We start from the raw sequence: 18,975 nt of genomic DNA on the forward strand, positions 1-18,975 counted from the left end.
GGGGGCAAGGCTCGGCCTGCTTGACACATAGGCATGTGCATAAGTTATACCAAGCTATTGTATAGCTATAAGGGCCAATAATCTTGAACAATGCTACACCTGCACCTGAGAGCTCAGGGCTCTTCTCCCAGTGTTATTCCGGGAGAATTGCAGCTCTCAAACACCTGCTAGGTGATGGGTTCCCCAGCTGGGCCATTTAGCCTCTAGCAACAGCAGGGTTGGCTGAGGTAGGTGAGGGGAATGGTGGAGAGGGTTGTGTTTATCAGCTTGTCTCGGGCTTACAGTCAACCCTAAGGAGGGTGGAAGTGGAAGGAGGTTGGGCCTTAGGTCTGGGGAGGAGCTCCCTGAGCGAGGAGGAAGAGGAGGAGAAAAATAGGTAAAGGTATGTATGCACATGTTTTGAGAGTTCAAAGTGGGGAGGATAGAACTACTGAATGTAAGTAGCTGGTGTGATGTCACAGTTGATTTAATTAAGCTCATCAGTTTTTCTAATGTTGGATTTGGCCAAGCGTCCACACTGAGCAGTGTAAGAATTTATCATCAGTGTGGGTGTTTCCAGTAAAATAGCAAATCTAATAATCCATAATTACTTCTTGGCATTGGGATTGCTCTGTTGAAACTCATTATAGTAGGCATTGATTTTTGTCTCTAAAGAATGTTAAGCATTTGTTTAAAAGACAAAAACATTGGCAAAGCGATTTACCAGGAAAAAAATTAGTTGTTTTTTTTGTTTGTTTGTGGTCTGAATTCCTGTGGTGTGGTCACAGTTTTGTACAGTTTTGCTGGCAGTTCGTTGCATAAGGCTGAAAAAAGCAAACAGGCTGCAATTCAAATAGATGATATTATCATTGCTAGTAATCTTCTACCTTATACTTTTGTGTTCTTTTACTGGATAACTTTATTCTTTCCTAAGTGTTTTAATTCAGCAAGTGTTCCTGTTATTACCAGTGAAAGAAATTGAGTTTTTCCTGAGTGTTTGCTTTAGCTAAAGTTGTGATCTTATGCAGTGAGGCAGCAAGTGAGCAGTTATAAAAAAGCATATGTGAGCATGGATGATAATACAATCACATTTCAGAGTGCATGAGCCTAGCTATGCAAGCTCTGAATTACAACTTCACTGGCTGATGGCAAACATGGACTTTAAACGTAAAGTGTCAGAACTCTTTTTGTTATCCTCAAATGATTAGATGTGTTTGAGGTCTGCTATCATTTGAATGCTGTTATACAGTTCAGCAAGCACTTAACCTCTACCTGCCTGTATCATAGGGTTTAAGCATGCACTCATATCTGGCAAGTCTCTGGCAACTTCTCTGAACCTTAAGAGCCTGGAATTGCCCTTCTATTAGAAACATGCTGAGTGAGTCACCTGTATCAGAATTCCCTCCTGACTGGACATCAGCAGATAAATGTGTGCTAGCTGGGTGTGATAGCAAAAGTGCTTTTTTCCAACTTTTAGATGAAAATGATGTACTTATCCAAAAGCAGTTTAGGAGAGAAAAGCTTCTGACACTTTTTCCTTGTGCTTTCAGAGACTGATAAACATAGCTGTAAATGCTTTTACTTTGTGATTTTAATGAAAGTGTTGGCCTATGTACCTATACTCTGCAGCTCCTTCTGGCTGGTGAAGCCCTTAGCGTTCCCCGGGTGGTGCAGCAGTCCCAGTGTTGGTTCCTCCTCAGGCCATTGCTGCTGCTGCTCTGTTTTCAGACCATCTACTACCTCCCTACCCTTTCCTTCAGAGTGAGTGTAGCTTGCAGATGCAGGCAGAGCCCCTTGGTTGTGTTCTTAGCTTCTGTTCATGCTGATTGGTAAATTAGGGGACCAAAGAGTTCCGAAATCAGGGCACCATTAACACTATTATTTCTGCTAGCTCTATGATTTTCAGTAGAAAGTGTTGAAATTGCGATTTAAAGTTTTACATTTCTTTGCAGCTGGGCTGTTTAGTTTTTTTTTTTTTTTTAAAAAAAAAAAACAAAAAACAAAAAACTATTGCTGCACCTGGAACTGAGGATTTTATTCAGCTGCCCAGGAAGATGCTTTGTAAATTTAGAGTTGTGCCATGTGCAGTTAGCTCTTGCAGGATGCCTCAGCTTCCATTAGTCAACATTGATACTTAACTGTCTTCTGTGGGTAAACTAGGAAAAACTAACAGGGATATGTTAGTAGGAACTTCTTAGAAAGAATGGTGAGGTACCAGTGCAGGCTGCCAGGGAGGTGATGGAGTGACTGTCCCTGGAGGTGCTCGAGACCCATGGAGATGAGGCTCTGAGGGACGTGGTCAGTGGGCATGGTGAAGGTGGGCTGGTGGTTGGACTTGGGGATCTTAGAGGTCTTTTCTGACCTTAATGATGCTGTGTTTCTATTCTGTGATTGTAAAGAGGGTAGAGGAAGATTTGAAACCTAACTTATTAACAGCCTGAGCTCTTGAGTGTGTGTTTTTCCAGGTTTCTCAGAGATAAGGAAAGCAGAACCTCATAAAAGCCACTTGCTCTGCAGACACCACTTTTTGATTACTGCTTACTGTGCTATGAGAATCTTGTCTTATAATTATGGTTGATCCACTCATGACAAATGTGTGGCTGGCTTTTGACACTTAAACATAGTAATTTTTCCTGAAAGCAGATTTTAAATCTGATGGAGCAGGAATGTGCTCTTCAGGCCTTCTAAACAGTTTTCCTCGCTATAAACTGCTTTCATATGAGGAGGTGTGCATGATTATTGGTTCTCATTTATTTCACGTTTGGAAATGAAATAAGACTCTCTGCCATGCAATAGCACCCTTCCTGCACTCCCTCCTGTGTTAACCTTGTAGTGGTTTATGCATATCTAACATCTGAGGATGAGACTGTGTTGGGTGTCCGTCAATAGTAACTTGCCTCTTGCTAAGTGAGCTGCTGTGGAGCAATAAATAACAACTTAGACCAAATGCAGCCTCAGCTGAACTGCAGCTGGAGAAAGCAAGGGAACAGCTGGAGGGACAATATTCATCAAAAGTCAAGTAGAACTTTCATGAAAATATTTTTGAATGCTCTACAAACATCTAGATTGGTGATCTTTCAGATGTGAAGGGATAATGTGAAATACCGAGAAGCATCTTGTGTTCTGTGACATAGGGAATATTGTAAAAATAAATCTTTCACTGCTTTGGGTTTCATAGATGGAAAATGGATCTCAGCTTGATTGAGAGCTGCCATTAAAAGTGTTGTCTGGGGTAGATAAGCAGGCATGCCTGAGGTTTAGGAGTGTGGTCTCAGGAGGTGAAAAATCACAGAGACACCAGAGCACCAAAATGGTGGAGTTCAGCTACTGGATGTGAGTTTTTCCCACCTGCCTTGCACCTGCTCTGGCATTTGCTGCATCACCTTCACCACAAAGGCAAAAGCAGCACAGACAAGCAGGTAGCAGTCTCTTAGCAGGCAAGAGGGAATTTTCTGCTTTTTCTGTTTCTTTTCCACTTTCTGAAGTATACATCCATCTCAGTTATCTTTTCCATTAGACATGAAATCTCCTTAGAAAACACCTTTTGGAGCTGTATGCATTGCCTGTTTTTGTCTGTGGTGATGTTCTCTTCAGCCATCTGTACCTGATAAAGAAGTGAAAAGCAATTCTCATCTAAATACATGTCTGTGAAGTTTACTGAAACACTTATTTTCTCATCTTTCTTTGTTAAGGCCTGTTTGATATTTTCACTGCACTTACATTGCTGTACACCTGTTTGTCATGGTATGCAGCCTGGTTTAAGTCTAGATTTGTGATATCCTGAATGAACAGGAGTCCTCCCCCCTGAAGTGCCTTACCCTGTGAAACGTGCCTTCTAAAATGTCATCTCTGCTAACATACAGAGTAGAAACATTTTAACAGAGCATTTCTGTGGCAGATGTTTAGTTTGCAACTAAACTTTTTAGAAAGAAGTGTGGAAATTTCACTGTGTAAGTGACTGCTATAATAGTCATCATATAATAATTGGATAAGGATGTGAAATAGAATGTATTGACCTAGAACTCTGTTTTTTAAAATATCTTCAGTGCTAGTTTTGATGATACTTAGCTTGCCTCGTAAAGCTGCTCATTGTTTCACACTGATGTTTTACTGTTCTGCTTCTGTATTGGCACAGTGAAATGCTTTCAGTCAAGTTGCTCTCAGATTATGTCAGTCAATACAGAAATCAACCGTGTTGCAAAATTTCGTGCTTCAGCTCAAGGACTCAGTGAAATGCAACATCCAGCTTCTAACTTCCAGTAGTTTTATTTTTGTCCTTTCCTTCTTCTGTGAATTGAGGTTTTCTTTGGGGTGTTACTGGGAACAGATAACAGCACTAATAATTACTGTTCACTTCTCAGCTTTGTTAATTCAGCTTTTTGTTCCAAAATGGCAGGGCCAGAGAGTCAATGAAAAGAGTAAGCAAACAGATTTTAAAATACTGTAATTACAACTGTGTGAGGTTTTTTTTTCTATTCCCTTGAAGAAGCTCAGGTATGAACCGTCCTGTCATTAATTTTCTAGTGGGCCTAAATTAGAGTATTTGTGCCATATAAATCAGGGCCAACATAATCACTTCAAATTATTGAATGCATTTTTCTTCTATTTAAATCAAAGAAAGTAAAAGATCAGTACTTTCTTTGTTAGTGAGATCTTTGAGAATCAGTATCTGAGTTCTCTGCCAACTTGCTTCTCATTTCAGTGGGGAATTGCTAGGTACTGATCTCTCTGTAATTACTTCTCACCGAGTCATCTCAAGTGTATCCATAATCAGTAAGGCTAAAATCCCCAATCATCCATTTCTTCTGAAGATGAAATTCTAAATTCTGTGAACAAGCAAATATGCTTTGCAAATATCAAAGTTTTATTAAAGTATTTCAGATGGTGCTAAAGCACCAATCTCCTTTACAACAACTGTTGCATGACTTTTGTATGGTAGAGACTGAAAGAACTGGACAACCCCGCTGGTGTATCTATAGGAAGGGTGAACAAGTTGCTGCTTAAAAAAATCTATGTCTGTAAACAGCTATGTTGCTAACGGGGGGGAAAAAAAAAAGATGCAGTTGAGGCAAATTGAAAGATACCAGAACTTTGAGAACAACACAGCATGCTTTTCCATCTACCAGTCTTTTTTTTTTTTTTTCTTTCCCCTCTATTGTAAGCAATTTTCCAGCCACAGAAGTGAATGTCTGCTTATTTGTCCTGTCACTTGTAAGTAAATATGGCTCTTATGCTTCTGAAAGTTCCATCTTAAGTCACTTTCTTTTATGAAGTTCATTTAACATTTGGCTCTGAGTACTAAATGTTCATTTATTCTCTCCAGGTGTAGTATCAATGGAAAGGCAGGAACTGAGCTGGTTAGAGTTCCTCTTTAGGCTCTAATTTTTGCACTGATACGCTCAAAGGATATTTATATTCATTAAATGCAAATTATATTAATGAGATTTTTTTCACTTCTGGTTTGACAATGTGCTGCATTCACATCTGGATGTCTTTTTGTATACAGCCATATACAAATACATTTTTATGCTACACATAGCAATTGGGGATCAAACTAAGTGCTGCCAGTGAACATGTTTTCAGTTCTCTTTTATTGAGCTTGGGCCAATTCAAATGACACTTCATAGGTAGCACAGGGACAAATCATCAGCAGGGCAGTCATGTTTAGCAGCTCATTAATGGAGTCAGTGTTATGAAGCATAGATTGGCAGAATGAACAAAGCTAAAGCAATTACTGAACTCTCTGCATTAACGTGTAGGAAATTGAGGGTCTCATTTAAATTGTTAGCATGTTACCAGTATTAGGTTTGGACCCAGAAAGAATTAATTTGATCTGCTGCCATACATGTAAATTATGAGCAATTGAGAAGAGGCTTACCTTCTCATGTTGGGGGGGAGGAGGAAGGGGAAGCGGGGGAAAGAGGTAAGAAAACAATGCAATGGTTGGTATGGCTGTTCTTAATCTGGAAATAGTGTACTGCATCACTCCTGAGCAACCTTGCAGCATTTTATTCTGGCTTGCAGTATAAGGTGTTTATACAGGCTGTTTACTCTGCTCCTTACCTTTACTGAAGTCTTACTTTTATAGTAGCAGACGTTGAGGTCTTGCATGTGAAAGTTTTACCAGAAGAAATTACCAGATTAAAGTTTTCTTCAGGAGTGTGATTGCTAATGGATTTATCACTTCCTTGTGTAACAGTATGTAGGGGAAAAAAAAAAAAAAAAAAAAAAAAAAAAACCACAAATCTCTCACTTTAAGTGTGTTAGCCTGGACAAGCCTAACTCCTAAAGGCCAGCCTTACTTCAGTAATTTTTTGATACAGAATGAATACGTACCAACAGGTACTGCTGCTCTGTGCCATAACCTCAGTACTCCCATTAGCATAGCTGTCATATCATTAATTTTCTGATTAACAGCAGTTCTTGCAAAAAGAGACCAAACTGTGGATTACTCCAAACATAAATCTCTCACAGAGGCAGTAGTTTAGGTCAGAGCAAGTGAAACAGCCCAAATGAAGCTCATACCTTGCTAACTGGCCAGTTAGATACACAGGCTGTAACTTTTGAACAGCCTGGAACAAATCTGTGGTGTATGTGGTTTCTGAAACGCCCATGTTATCTATTGCTTAATCAGTAGTTGTGTAAGAAATCACTGTGGTTATCGGAGCAGAGGAAACAGCTTTACAGCTTCCATTAAGTAGTGCCGCTTTGCAATAGCAACACATTATCTTCATAAATCACTTGTACTGGGGATATATTTGTCAGGTTTCAAACAGATTGTGTAATTGTAACAATTTTATTTCTAGGGTTCATAACAGAGAATTAGATACAACATTTGGTAGTATAAACAGTGCAATTGACTTGCATAGTAGTTAGCCATAAATGTTTAAAGAACTTAGCTCTAAAGGGTTTTTATAATGCTGTTTGACAGCAGGTTCTCAGAATTCATATTGTACCTATGGCATGTGTAAGAGCAGCTTGTTAGTCATTGGATCAACGATGGTGTATGCTAAGTGTTGAGAAGTGAGTTTAAGCACTCTTCTGTGTCAGGGTTGTGAATGGTGTCTATTGGTGAAAAAATTAGTGTCATGTCTGTCTGTGTCACTGTTGCTGAGTAGTGTCCAGAGATCTTTTTTCCTTATGAGCAATGGGACTGTTCTTTTATTGACCCTCAGTTACTTAAGGATCTGCAGGATGGCATATGAGAGTGCCCTGCTCTTATTAATTTCACTTGCTTGCTAAAGAGTGATGAAGTATCCTTTAGCAAGTTGCTTAATTTTATTATTATTCAATTTGCTCTGTAGAATGAATGTTAAGTCTTTCACCTGTTGTGGGTGACCAGAGGCGCTAAAGCAAGTATGTTCTCAGGTACCCACAGTGTAAGTGCAGAGTCTTATTTTACACTGAACAAGGCTGAATGGCAAGTTTTCAGACAGAAAAGAGTGCCTGGAAGCACAGGTACATTCCCTAGCTCCCAGGACAGCCATGAGGCTGGGTATCTATGCTCATTACCAGGCGCATCCTGCTTCTTGGTTGTGGTATTGCATTGTGATGTCTGAACGTATGGCCTTTTCAAAGGAACAGATTCCCGTTGTGTTCTCCTGGTAGCCCTTTAAATCTATGATCCACAGCCATAGAGCTGATAGCTCTAAATTGGTGTAGTTTCCTGAGATGTTTTGATGAGCTGGTTATGATTTTAATAATCCAAAAGTAGAGCTTGATGTCAGAGTGGACATCTGCAGTTGGACTGCACCCACAGGAGTGACAGCAGGGTGCAAATAAAAACAATCCTTTTTAAGCTTTTTTTCTAGATAAGTTTTGCTCATCAGTGCTGGCTTTAGCTGCTTTGGAACTTTTTGTTTCTGCCTTATGTGGCTAAGAAGTATGAAACATTTAAATAGCACTCATTTCAGTCATTGCCGTGGGTCTGAGTAATACAACTTTCACAGAAACAGTTTTTCCCTCCCCTTACACTTATGTAGATGTCTTAAAAACTGAAGTTATGTTATAATAGCAGTGCATTATATAGCTGAGTATTCGGTACAGCCTTTGAGTAGACTGGCAGCAGTGTTCTGTTAGACCAGGTTTCACTTGGTCCTTGGTCAGGGCAATGCCCTGTGTGCACTTTGCCTCTTCTGTGGGATCACTCACTAACAGGAGTGATGTGTGTGCCTGGGCATTGCATTTTGTGACATCGAAGCATAGCAGTACTACTGGTGTTTGAGTAAAATATCTTGGTTTAAAACAGGTGCACGGCTTTCCAGATTCGCCACTCACATAAGCAGAATGTAAGGTGAGGGCTGCTCTTAACAGGGGGTGGTTGTGGGTAGTTTCTCCAATCCATGATGTATATCGGGATACATAGCAAAGCTGTACCCAAGCACCATGAACCGTGTGTAACTTGTTGTAGGCCTCAAGCACACAAACCTGGAGGCAATGTAGCCCTAGGTGGGTGAGCCCAACTGGCTTTATCCCATCCAGGCTGTGCCCACCCCATCTCTTTCCCCCAGTAGCACCAAGAGGAGCAGACCCCTTTCCTCCAGGAGGTGCAGTCCCTGGAGGGACCCTGTTCAGGCTGGTGTGGTTTGTGCCAACTTGGGGTTATCCAGGTCCTGCAGAGTGGCTGCAGTGCAGGTACAGGGAGGTGTTTGTGTTACTCAGTGCAAGACTGTTTATGAAGTTGAGTGAATTTCTGGGTATGGAGACCTGGTGCAGAGTCTGGAATGGAATCCAGTGGCTTGAGAAACACTGGGAAGCACACACATCTCTCATTGGCTCTTAGTTTAGTATTACTTGTGCAGCTTTTGTTATTTCAGAAATGCAGATTGTAGCTGGCTCCTGCTAAGGCTTTTGCTAGTTCATTGTTTACCCAAGGCAATTTATTTTTTTACTTTTGTCACTGTCAATTACAGCAAAATCCATTATTCTCATGATTAACAAGTGGGCTTAATTTCCATCACAGGAAGACTAAAGGCTGCAGCGAGGAACTTGGGAGCTTAGCAAATTGGGTTGATTATAGGATTGACGCATGGGTGATGTCCTTGACACCAATGTACAGATGGTGATATTGCCAAACTCTGTCTGATTAATTGAGCAGAAGTCTATTGAGAAAGAGAATATCCTGAAGATGCTGCTGCTTGCATCTTTAATTGTTCCAGTAGGCTCTCTGGAAGAACGACTTTTACAAAAGCAGGTAGAGACAAATTGATGGCAGACGTCTTAAGTGAAATAGCTGCATGCTAATGAGAAAAGCTATGACTGCATATGTGGGCTCTTTATTGTTTTGAATTTATATTGCATTTAATTTTACGTAAAACAACACAGTAGTTGGTTACACTCTCTCTTCAATCCCTAAGATCCATCCAAAAGCAACTAGGGAAACCAGCAATGTAAAAGGAGTGAATTCAGTAGAAGTTTGAGAATTCTAATTGAGGAATACAACAAATAAAACTACAGTAATTGTGTGCTAACATACAAACAAGATTGCAAGCAGTGTCAGACTGAGGAATCTAAACGGTGAAGAAACACCAATTGTTGGCCTGATAGGGTAAGTTCTGCCCAGCCTGACTGATAAAATGGAGAATAAATGGAAGTCTTATTGCATCCCAGGTTAGCAGCTATTTGAGGTCAGGGAAAGGATCAGGCAGACCCATTAAATCTTGTCCCTGATTCCAGGTGTTGCTTTGGACCGACCTGCTGCTCCTAGGTGTCTGACCTATGCAACCAGCTGATCAGGTGTATGAGATGCTTACTGTGCCTGCAGCAGCATTGCTCTGAGCAGGGATTTCCTTCTCATTGTCCTGTTTTTTTGTTTTTTTTTTTTCCATCTAAATGCTGTAATCTGTATCGGTGTGTGTTTTTTCTGAATGGTGTACTTGATGCATTACTTCATTTTCACTGACTTTGACCATTTTGCCACCCCTGTTTATGTACTGCTCTGGGGCTGTGTGATCTGGGCCACTACCACGTCTTGATAGCAGAGCTGCTTGCTCCTGGTGCGGCCCATCCATCAACTGCATTGCTGGCACGTTCCAGGGCTGCAGTTAGCAAGAGAGTGGTCTGGGAAGAGCTTCTGCAGGGCTTTTGTTAGAGCTTTTCTGTGCAAGCCAGCACTTTCATACTGTGCGTAGGGACTTGAGTGTGGCAAAGATCTTGCCTTTATGAGTATGCACCGTGCATAAATAATGCATGTCCCTGTGTAACAGTAGCTACTGAAAATGCTTGCAGGATATGGTAGGGGCTAAAGGATATTGGGGTGAAACACACAGAAGCAAACGTTCAACTGTAGTGTTTTGTGTATTTTGATGTGTACTGAATGTGGAAAATCTTCTGTGTTATTTTAGGTTTTTTTTTTTTAGTTTTGTCAGAAAGTATCAATAATTTATTAATTTGGGTTATTAGTTTTAAATTGCCTATGTCTTGAGAAATATCTTGAATCCAATATATAGAGGATCAATTTTTCTCTACTCCCTATCAAGTAACCCACTACAGATATGCATGCTGAATTTGTTCCCCTGCATACTGTTCAGTTTCCCAGCAGTGTTTCTGTGCTGGGCAGGAATGTAAAGCTAGATCTGTGTGTGCCTTGAAGGTATATTGGCCTCCAGTTCATACAGGAATGGGCAACATGAATATCAAAGGCTAAGTACTCTGAGAAAGAATATTTGGCTTTTTTCATACTGATAATGCTCAGCTCTTGATCTTGACTACAACCCCAGCAGTTCTGATGATAGGAGATGAAGAGGTGTGAGGATAACTTGGGGCTTTGTCTGATAAAATGAATATCTTTGAGTCATGGGGGACCTGCAAGAAGCATGCTTGTACTGCTTGACATGCAAGCCACCAAGTCCTTCAGGATCATTTATGATGCATTTAATATAGTCACTTTTTAGGTTGCTGAAGGCATTGGTGTTATTAGTTGGCACCTCTTCTTGCAAAGACAGACTGAGTCTGTAGGCGAGCTCAGCTGGGAGCAGGTTGATTTGGCTGCAGTAGTGCTTTGTCTTTGGGCAGGTGAGGAGCACAGGAGGATATCTTTAAGACCCTTAGCAATAGGCAGCATCTTGCTTTCCATTATTACTAGGATAAGGACATCTAGCAGCTTGTGCATACCACATCAAAGCTATTAACTGGATGACCTAGGGTGAGAGAAATGTTGGATCTCACTACAACTTCTACAATATTTTTAATGAAAAGCAGAGTATGTTCAGCCTAATCTTAACTTATATTTACTTTTGTGCTTTCATTTGGAGGAATAATGAAAGAAATGCACAGGAATATTTAGTTTGCACAGATGAGTGATGGATATTACAACAGTGGTAGTCATATCGAGGAACAGCAAGTGTGAAAGAACGTGTTAGAGCAGAAGAGGATGCTATAGAGATACCAGGCTTTCTCCTGTCTCTAACAGGGCTGAGTGCTCAGACTGTTTTCACTAAGTGCTGGAAAAAAGGGAATTTAGTATTGCCCTTAAGCATTTACGTCCTGCCCAAGGCTGCCTACCTGTGCCTTTTCAGCCCAAATCAGCCCTGCAGTGCTCCGAGTGTCTTGCTGAGTGTGATGTGGGGTTAATGCTGAACTGACAAGTTGGCCTGGACCATTTCTCCTCTGCCAATGTGCAGCAAGCCACTGTGCTTACAGCCATGGAGAGGGGTGGAAAGAAAGCCTGGTAACTCATAAAGCTAATTTGGAAAGAATGAGTTCTTGTCAGATTGTACAGCATTGGACTCTCACTGTTCTTTGAGATATTTTGTTTTTGTACAATTACAAAGCAAATCTAGTCCACTGCTCTCTTATATTTTAAGACACAAACTGGACTCAAGGCTTACTCATTTTCTTAGGACATGGACTTTCTTTTAAAGTAAACAATTCTGGCATTTTTTTCTCTAATTCATTATACAGAGTGTGATTGAGGAGGTTTCTTGGAGGGAGAAATTGGGATATGTCCCCCGTTTCTTTCTGCCCCTTCACTGCAGCATATGAAACTATCAGACCGAGGTGAATGCCACAGAGGCACCTTGTAGCTTCAGTACAAGTTATAGCAGTACTTTGGTCTGGATAATTCCTATCTGAAGGCATCGAATGTAAGCTTTGCAAAACAAATGTCTGCAGACAGTGAGTCTCAGTGATTCTGCTAAACAGAGGGAAGAGATGTTGGGTGTCTGTGCCAGCACCCTGAGGGTCTTAATGCTCTGAACTGAGCCTCTGTGCCAGTGAAAGGCAGTCTTCTCAGGTGCAAAGTGATAGAGGCAGTAATTGATATCAAAGGCATTTTGTCTGGAAGGCAATACTGCTTTGTCTCTAGCTCAGGAAAGCCCAAATGAATTAACTTTAATTGCTAATTCTGAGTGCTGATGGATTTATTTATTTATTTTTTCAATGACTTAGGGAGGAAAGCACTTCAGAAACTTCCAGATTCTTCCTGTGAAATACAGGTGGATTTTTTTATGTGGATTTAATCACAAGCAATGAATGGGGTATGGCTTTGATCATTCTAAGTTTAGTCCTAAGGGATCTTTTGAGAGATTCTTTGGCTTAAACTTGACTGCAATTTTTGCTGTCATTGTAAAGGTATTACTCCTTGAATTTCCATGGGCAACAAATGAAAAGAGAGGCAAATGCTTTATTATATACTAAGCATGTTTCAATTTCTTTGTAAAGTTTCTATTGTACTTCAAAGCAGGAAGAAAAGGGTCCTCCTTTGCTGGTGAAGAAGTCAGTTAGGCATGTTAGGAACCCATTCTCTATTTCCCTTAGTTTGGATATCCAATATCATGTTTTAAAATACTAGCAGGCTATGTATGCAAGAGCAGCTTCCAGGTCTCAATAAAAAAAAAAAAGCAAAATCTCTCTGCAGTGTCTCTGTGCCATTTCTCTGAGTTTGACAAACAGAGCTTTTGTAGGGCTTGACAATGGGGAGGGTTGGAACAGAGTGCAATTGTTTTAGCAAAGGTGGCAGAATATTGTTCAAATCTGGTAATGGAAGTAAGCCATATAGGTAAAAGCACATTGAATGTTGCTTATAATTGCATCTATTAAAAAAAAAAAAAAGCAGCCCATATTTAAATGTATTTGTTTCAAACCTGGTAATAATAAAAAGGCTGAAAGCCTATATTTAGCTCAGTCTATCCAGTAAGTTGTTAATGCTGAAAAACTGACTGAACAGATTACTCGGGGACATATAACACAATAGAATAAAATGTAAAATAAGGCTTGGAGAGAAATGGGACCAAAAAAAAAAAATCACCAATCAAACAACTGTTATATCTGAAGAAGAAACTTTATATGACAGCAGCCCTCTACAAGAAGTGGCCTATAATGAATTTCCCTTCTTCTAGAGGAGTCCTGGTGAATGGCAACAAACACTGTCAGGGCACATTTGTGTAACAAAATCACTCTGGGTGAAGCTATTAGAAGTTTTTGGAAGGCATGTTTGTCAATACATGAAACGTTCCATGGAAATACGTTGAATTGGATTCATCTTTCAAGGCAGGGTGGGATGTGCTGGAAATCCACTAGGTGTCCTACCTGTAGGTGCTTGCAGGAGCATATTGTGGTGGGAAACGTGCTTCTAGGGAGCATGTTTTCTTCTACTGAATAATTTTCTTTCTGGAAAAGTATCAGAGAATGGGAGATTTTTAATCTTCTGTTTTCTAGGCAGTTGTAACACAGCTTTTCAGAAGAGAGATTTGAGTTTAGTCTGACTGGTGTGTCCTGACCCATGCAGCAGATGAGCAGACAGCCTCTGGATATACGTATTTTCGCACTGGATTGTCTGTTCTGTACTGGGAAACATTATTCCCCTGCACTGGAAACTAAGCATCAGGCATACTAATGGTTGCATATCTTCAAAGGTTTTTTTCCAGAATCATCAATAATATTCAGTTCATTGGCAAGATGGAGCGGGACAGCAGTCCTAGGATTCCAAGTTGCATATTTGACTCTGGCAGAAGCAGCACCAACAGTCTGTGCATGCAAGCGAAGAGGAATTCATGAGTCCATTTATCCAGTCAAATGTTTTATCTGATCGGTTCTAATCAAGCCAGCAAGGGTGGATTAGTAATATGTGATTAAAAGGTTATAATGTTTCATTTAGGAACTAGCAAATATACTAAATGAAATACTGAGATTGAATTGGCAAATAGCTTGCTGGAAATAATTTATCTCTTATGGCTGGATTTATTTCTGTTATGGCATCTCTCTCAGAACCTTACTGCACAACCCTTGTCTCTGTCAGCTCACCAAATTAAGCTGTGCTTCTGCAAATCAGCACCATGCTATTATTGCTTCCATCTTGGTAGATGCTCACAGCTGGGGCAGCTTTATTCTTACCAGCATGTAGCTGTCATCAGCTTGTCAATGGGTGCCACAGTGACATTGCATATCCAATGCCACATCAGGCCAGCTCAGTAACACAGGAATATCACTGAGAGTGACAATTTGGCCCAACTGCAAGTTGTACTTATTTGTTGAGCTGTATTCTCCTGTACAGAAAGGAAGAGAGCTGCTGGTGCTGTTGGAGGTGGTTGACACCTGCCCAGATCCCTTGGCACAGCTCAGCCTCAAGTTCTGTAAAACAGCAGGACTTGGCCTTGACTTCCCTTCTCTTAGACACTGCAGTGCTTTAGGTAGGAGAAGGAAATGAGTCTGCAAATAGATTTATCCTTGTCTGTGGCTGACAGCTGTGTCCTGCAGGAGACATGGGTCACAATCCTACGTGTCAAGGTAATTAGCCAGAAGTTCCCTAGGAGTGCTCTGCTGAGGCTAATGTGTAAGAGCAAAGGTTAAAAGCTATGCTATTGCCATTCTCTTCTGTTGAAGTTATTTATCTTTTAGGTGTTGCTTCCCGTGATTATCACAGGAAGAAGTTGGAGGTGGTTGGCTGATGGGCTCCCTGCAAGCACCTGAGTGTCTCAATCTCTGAAAATGGTGAATTTTTTTGATAAATGTTTCTTAAATTACCTTGCAAAACAAAGCATGTCTACTAATAAGCAAGACATATATTCTTTACTCCTGCAGTGGAACCAGCTGGTTAAAGATTTAAGGAAATGTGTTGTTGTGTGTTCTATGTCTTAATCATTGTTATTACTGTGTAAATAGCTCCATCCAATTAAACTGTAATGTGCTGACTTTATTATGTGATGGCAGATTGTGCTTGTGCTCTAAAAGCCACTGTAGCTCTCTGGAAAATAGGTGTGCTCAAGGCACGGTAATGCTTTGTTCAAACAAATAGTGTGAGTGAGATTGTTTTCTTACTGTGCATATTATGAGGTAGATCTTAAAGTCCCTTTCCTGCTGCTATATCTGGACTTGTGAAGTCAGTGGGAGCTTTTCCCCTTGATTTTAATGGGAGCAGGCAGAGGTTAACAGTGAATGCTTCTCAAAGTGGCACTGTGTATGATGGCAAGGGGCAGTTCTATGGGCTCTGGTTCTGGCTTTGAGAAGATGACCCATCTCAAGGAGATAGTTCATGAGCCCAAGTGGATTCCCACTCATCCAAATCTCTGCAGTGTTTTGTAGTACCAGATCAGAGACTTAAGTCTTTTAAGATTATGTTCAGCTACTTGAATTTGCAAGTATTTCCCAAATTCATTATACATACATATATATGTGTGTGTGTGTGTGTGTGTATATATAGCGTCTTCAAAAGGACAATTTCAAAGCTAGATTTTTTCCTATTTTGTTGATCAATACACAGGATTGTTCTGAAACCAGAAATAAAACCCCAGCAAAAGTTTAAAAAAAAAAAAAAAATATATATATATATATATATAATATATATATATATAAATATATTTATATTATATATATAAAATATATATATATATATATATATAAAAAAAAAATTGGTGCTTTAGAAGAAGGGTTCATCTCTGCAAAAGGCTTTGGAGGACTGTGGGAGCACTGGTGTAAAATGCTGCCATTTTTCATATATTTTGAACTGCTTCTTCTTGAAGCAGGCTAATCTCATGTGAGGGTGCTGTATCAGCAAGTAGCATAATGAAACCCCAGTATGAGGTAAAACTGGGCTGCAGAAACCCAGAAACTAATTTTTGATGTAAATTCCTGCTGTGATTTTTCTGTGAAATCTTATATTCTTTCTTTATTTTTTTTAACCAAGTGCTAAATTTGAAAGTCATCTGTGAGAATGAAATGAGTGTAACTCCAATCCAGAAAATCTGAAGTTCATTTATTGTATTTTCTGTTCCTTAGTGGTTTAGGTGAGTAAATGTCCACCATTTTACCTTCTGTAATATTTGAGTTAGAGTTGTAAGGCATTGCTTATGCATGACTTTGTTTTAAATATCAGCAACTTATTAATATGAGTTCCTATGTACCTAATCACTTGTGTTGCATTATGAATCACCCTGTTCTTTCCTGTAAGTTTCCATGGTAGACATGGATGCTCAGGGACTACTAATGGTGCTGAGAAATGGAGAAAATCAGACCGTGCAGCAATTCTTCACGTTTTGCACAGATTCAAATGAAATATTCCTTCCAGGTCATTAGTTTGAAAGGTCTTTAAACTAGGATAACTGTGTTAGTCAGAAGAAGGTTGTATTACGCAACTTGAAAACTGAATTTATTATCAGTGTTATGAAGATTTCTTCAAGGATGTGGAATTTTTAATAACTTTCTTTTATGTTGAACTGCCTGCTGCAGCCTTCTTGGGAAATAGAAGGAGCTGAAGATGAAATGAATGCTAACATGCCTGCTTCCCAGCTTTACCTTAGCAATTTCATAACTGGCAAGAAGCACGATCCTTTTCTGCTGTAAATCTGTGTCATTGAAAAGAGTGCTGGGATGGTACAGTGGGTAACAGCTATTCTGTGCTGATGGAAAACGTTGAACACTGAGTTAATTGAGAGCGCAATCACGCTATTGCTTAACATCAAGATAAAATCGTTTTCTGTAATGAAAGAGGAAATACGGAACGCTTCTGGCATAGCTTTTATCCAGGTTTCTGCTGACATCAGTCTTTGTGTGTGGGTGAGAAAGGTGAAATATCTCACAACCTACCCATAGCCCCATGCTTCTCATAAAGGAAGTTTCCCAGGCTTGGAGGGGGCTTTATTGAGAGGGCAGTGGGTAGCAGCAAAGGAAGCCAGCAGCTTTGCTCATTCCCCACTAGCTGTGGGGAATTATGGGGCACTGCTGGGTCTCTGCTGGTCACAGAGAAGCGTATAGTGTCCCAGATGAATGAGTTGCACACATGGAGGCTGAGAAATATCCACAAAAGATGCTATACATCCTGCATTGTTTTTCACACTGCTCAAAACCTTTGTTTCTTCAGAAATGTATTGGGTTTCAGTTACTGTGGGTTTTCTGCTTGTTTCTTCCCTATGCTTTTATTTTGTGTATCTTGTTTTCCTTTCATGGGACTTTAGCATATGCAAAGTCTTAGTGTTCAAGGATCTACTGTTCACATCCATGCTGTCTTCATAAAATTCATCTAGGAGTTGGCAATATGGAACTTGTCTGGGTAATATAGCACGGCATTTAACAGTTGCACAGCTATTGCTGGTGCATTTTGAAGTATTCCTGATTTCAGCTTGAGATATTAAGGGCTTTGAATAATGTTATGGGGCAGGGTTCATCTACAATTTGGGAAGTAGTGATGCTGAATGTTTTCTTGGACTCAGAACAAAGCTAACTCTCTTCCTTTCATGGTTGGCTCTCAGTGTTTCTTCACTCTTGACATGATGTCAGATTCACTCTGGGAACACTAAATACAACTCATGCAAATACTGCTTTTTGGTTCTGACAGCATTCTATATGAAGCAGTTCTGTGCTATACACAGACTTGCAATGTCTGGCATATCTGAAGTGTGTTCAGAGTTTGCTTAATTACTGGTTGTATGAATATTGAGAGAGGATCCAAGCAGAAGTAAACAGATAAATAAAAAGCAGGTGTAATATGAGAATAAGCAAAGAACTGAAAGCATTTGCTTAGTAGCTGAAATGATCAAAATTTTCAAGGCCTCTTACCATTTGAACGCTTTTACTATTCTGCAAGTAGTTAGAACAGCAGATCTGACACCTTGGTTTGGCTTTGAAAACCTTATCCCTTTTCTTGTTACTGAGGTATGCTTGACAGAATGAAGAGAGCTGAATACAAGTGTATTTTCTCTTTTTGATATTTACAAAGTTAATTTTCTTCATGGCTACTGATGTGTGCTAGGTATAATGTATTGGTTAGGTTTTGTACTTGAAGACACTGCTGGGAGAAATCTCTGTGCATTTATGTGAGAATGGCTGCCAACACTAGCTGATAGCATGCTTGAATACCTGATGACAAAAAATAATCTCACTGTATAACTATTGTGTTTCTGACAAGAGAATAATTCCCTAGCTCTAGCCCAGAATGCAGGTTTATACTGGCCCATTTGTACTGCTGTGTGTGATTGTATACATAATATACATTTGTGTATGTTGAGATCATTAATTCCGTACTCTGTGTGATCTTCAGTGATTTAAGACAGAATTGCCAGCTGTTTAATTTGTAATCAACAATGCTTACATTTTCTTCACTTTACAATTCAGGCTGAAGAAAATACCCAAGTGCAGAAATCTGAGGAGAGACTTCTAGTCTACTATGTCTGCTGTGCAAAAGAACAGCATTTGATCACAGAGTTCTTCCTCTGGGTAGTTATGGGCTCACATTGAGCAAATACTCTGTGTGTGCAATTTGCATCTCAATTATAGATCACCATGCAGGGCAGTGGAAATTCAACTAGGAAAGATAATCTGATCTTGCATTCTGAAGTACATCTAGAGTTAAACTCAGTCTGAATAGCTTTGATTTTTAGATTTGAAAATCATGACTTCTCTCCATGAAGATTAATTGGTTTTGCCTCCTTTTCATGCCAGCGTAACCAGACTTTTTCTACTTTGAGCTCAGCAAGCAGAAAAGAGAGAAGGAAAAATGAGCTGTTAAGTCTCTACCAGCGGGGAGAAAAGGTAGAACTGAAGTTCTTGAGAGAAAGCTGACCTTGG

At 40.0% G+C, this 18,975-nt stretch overlaps 1 long non-coding RNA gene across 1 annotated transcript in view; it reads left to right on the forward strand.

The window, feature by feature from the left end:
- Window positions 1-276: 276 nt before the first annotated feature.
- Window positions 277-18,975, forward strand: part of LOC125696745 (uncharacterized) — a 39,082-nt gene continuing 20,383 nt past the window's right edge. Inside the window, exon 1 of the long non-coding RNA XR_007378497.1 lies at window positions 277-436. This is a non-coding gene — a long non-coding RNA (uncharacterized LOC125696745). The remainder of the gene's footprint in view (window positions 437-18,975) is intronic.

Source organism: Lagopus muta, chromosome 8 (assembly GCF_023343835.1).
Source record: "Lagopus muta isolate bLagMut1 chromosome 8, bLagMut1 primary, whole genome shotgun sequence".
NCBI classification, from domain to species: domain Eukaryota; kingdom Metazoa; phylum Chordata; class Aves; order Galliformes; family Phasianidae; genus Lagopus; species Lagopus muta.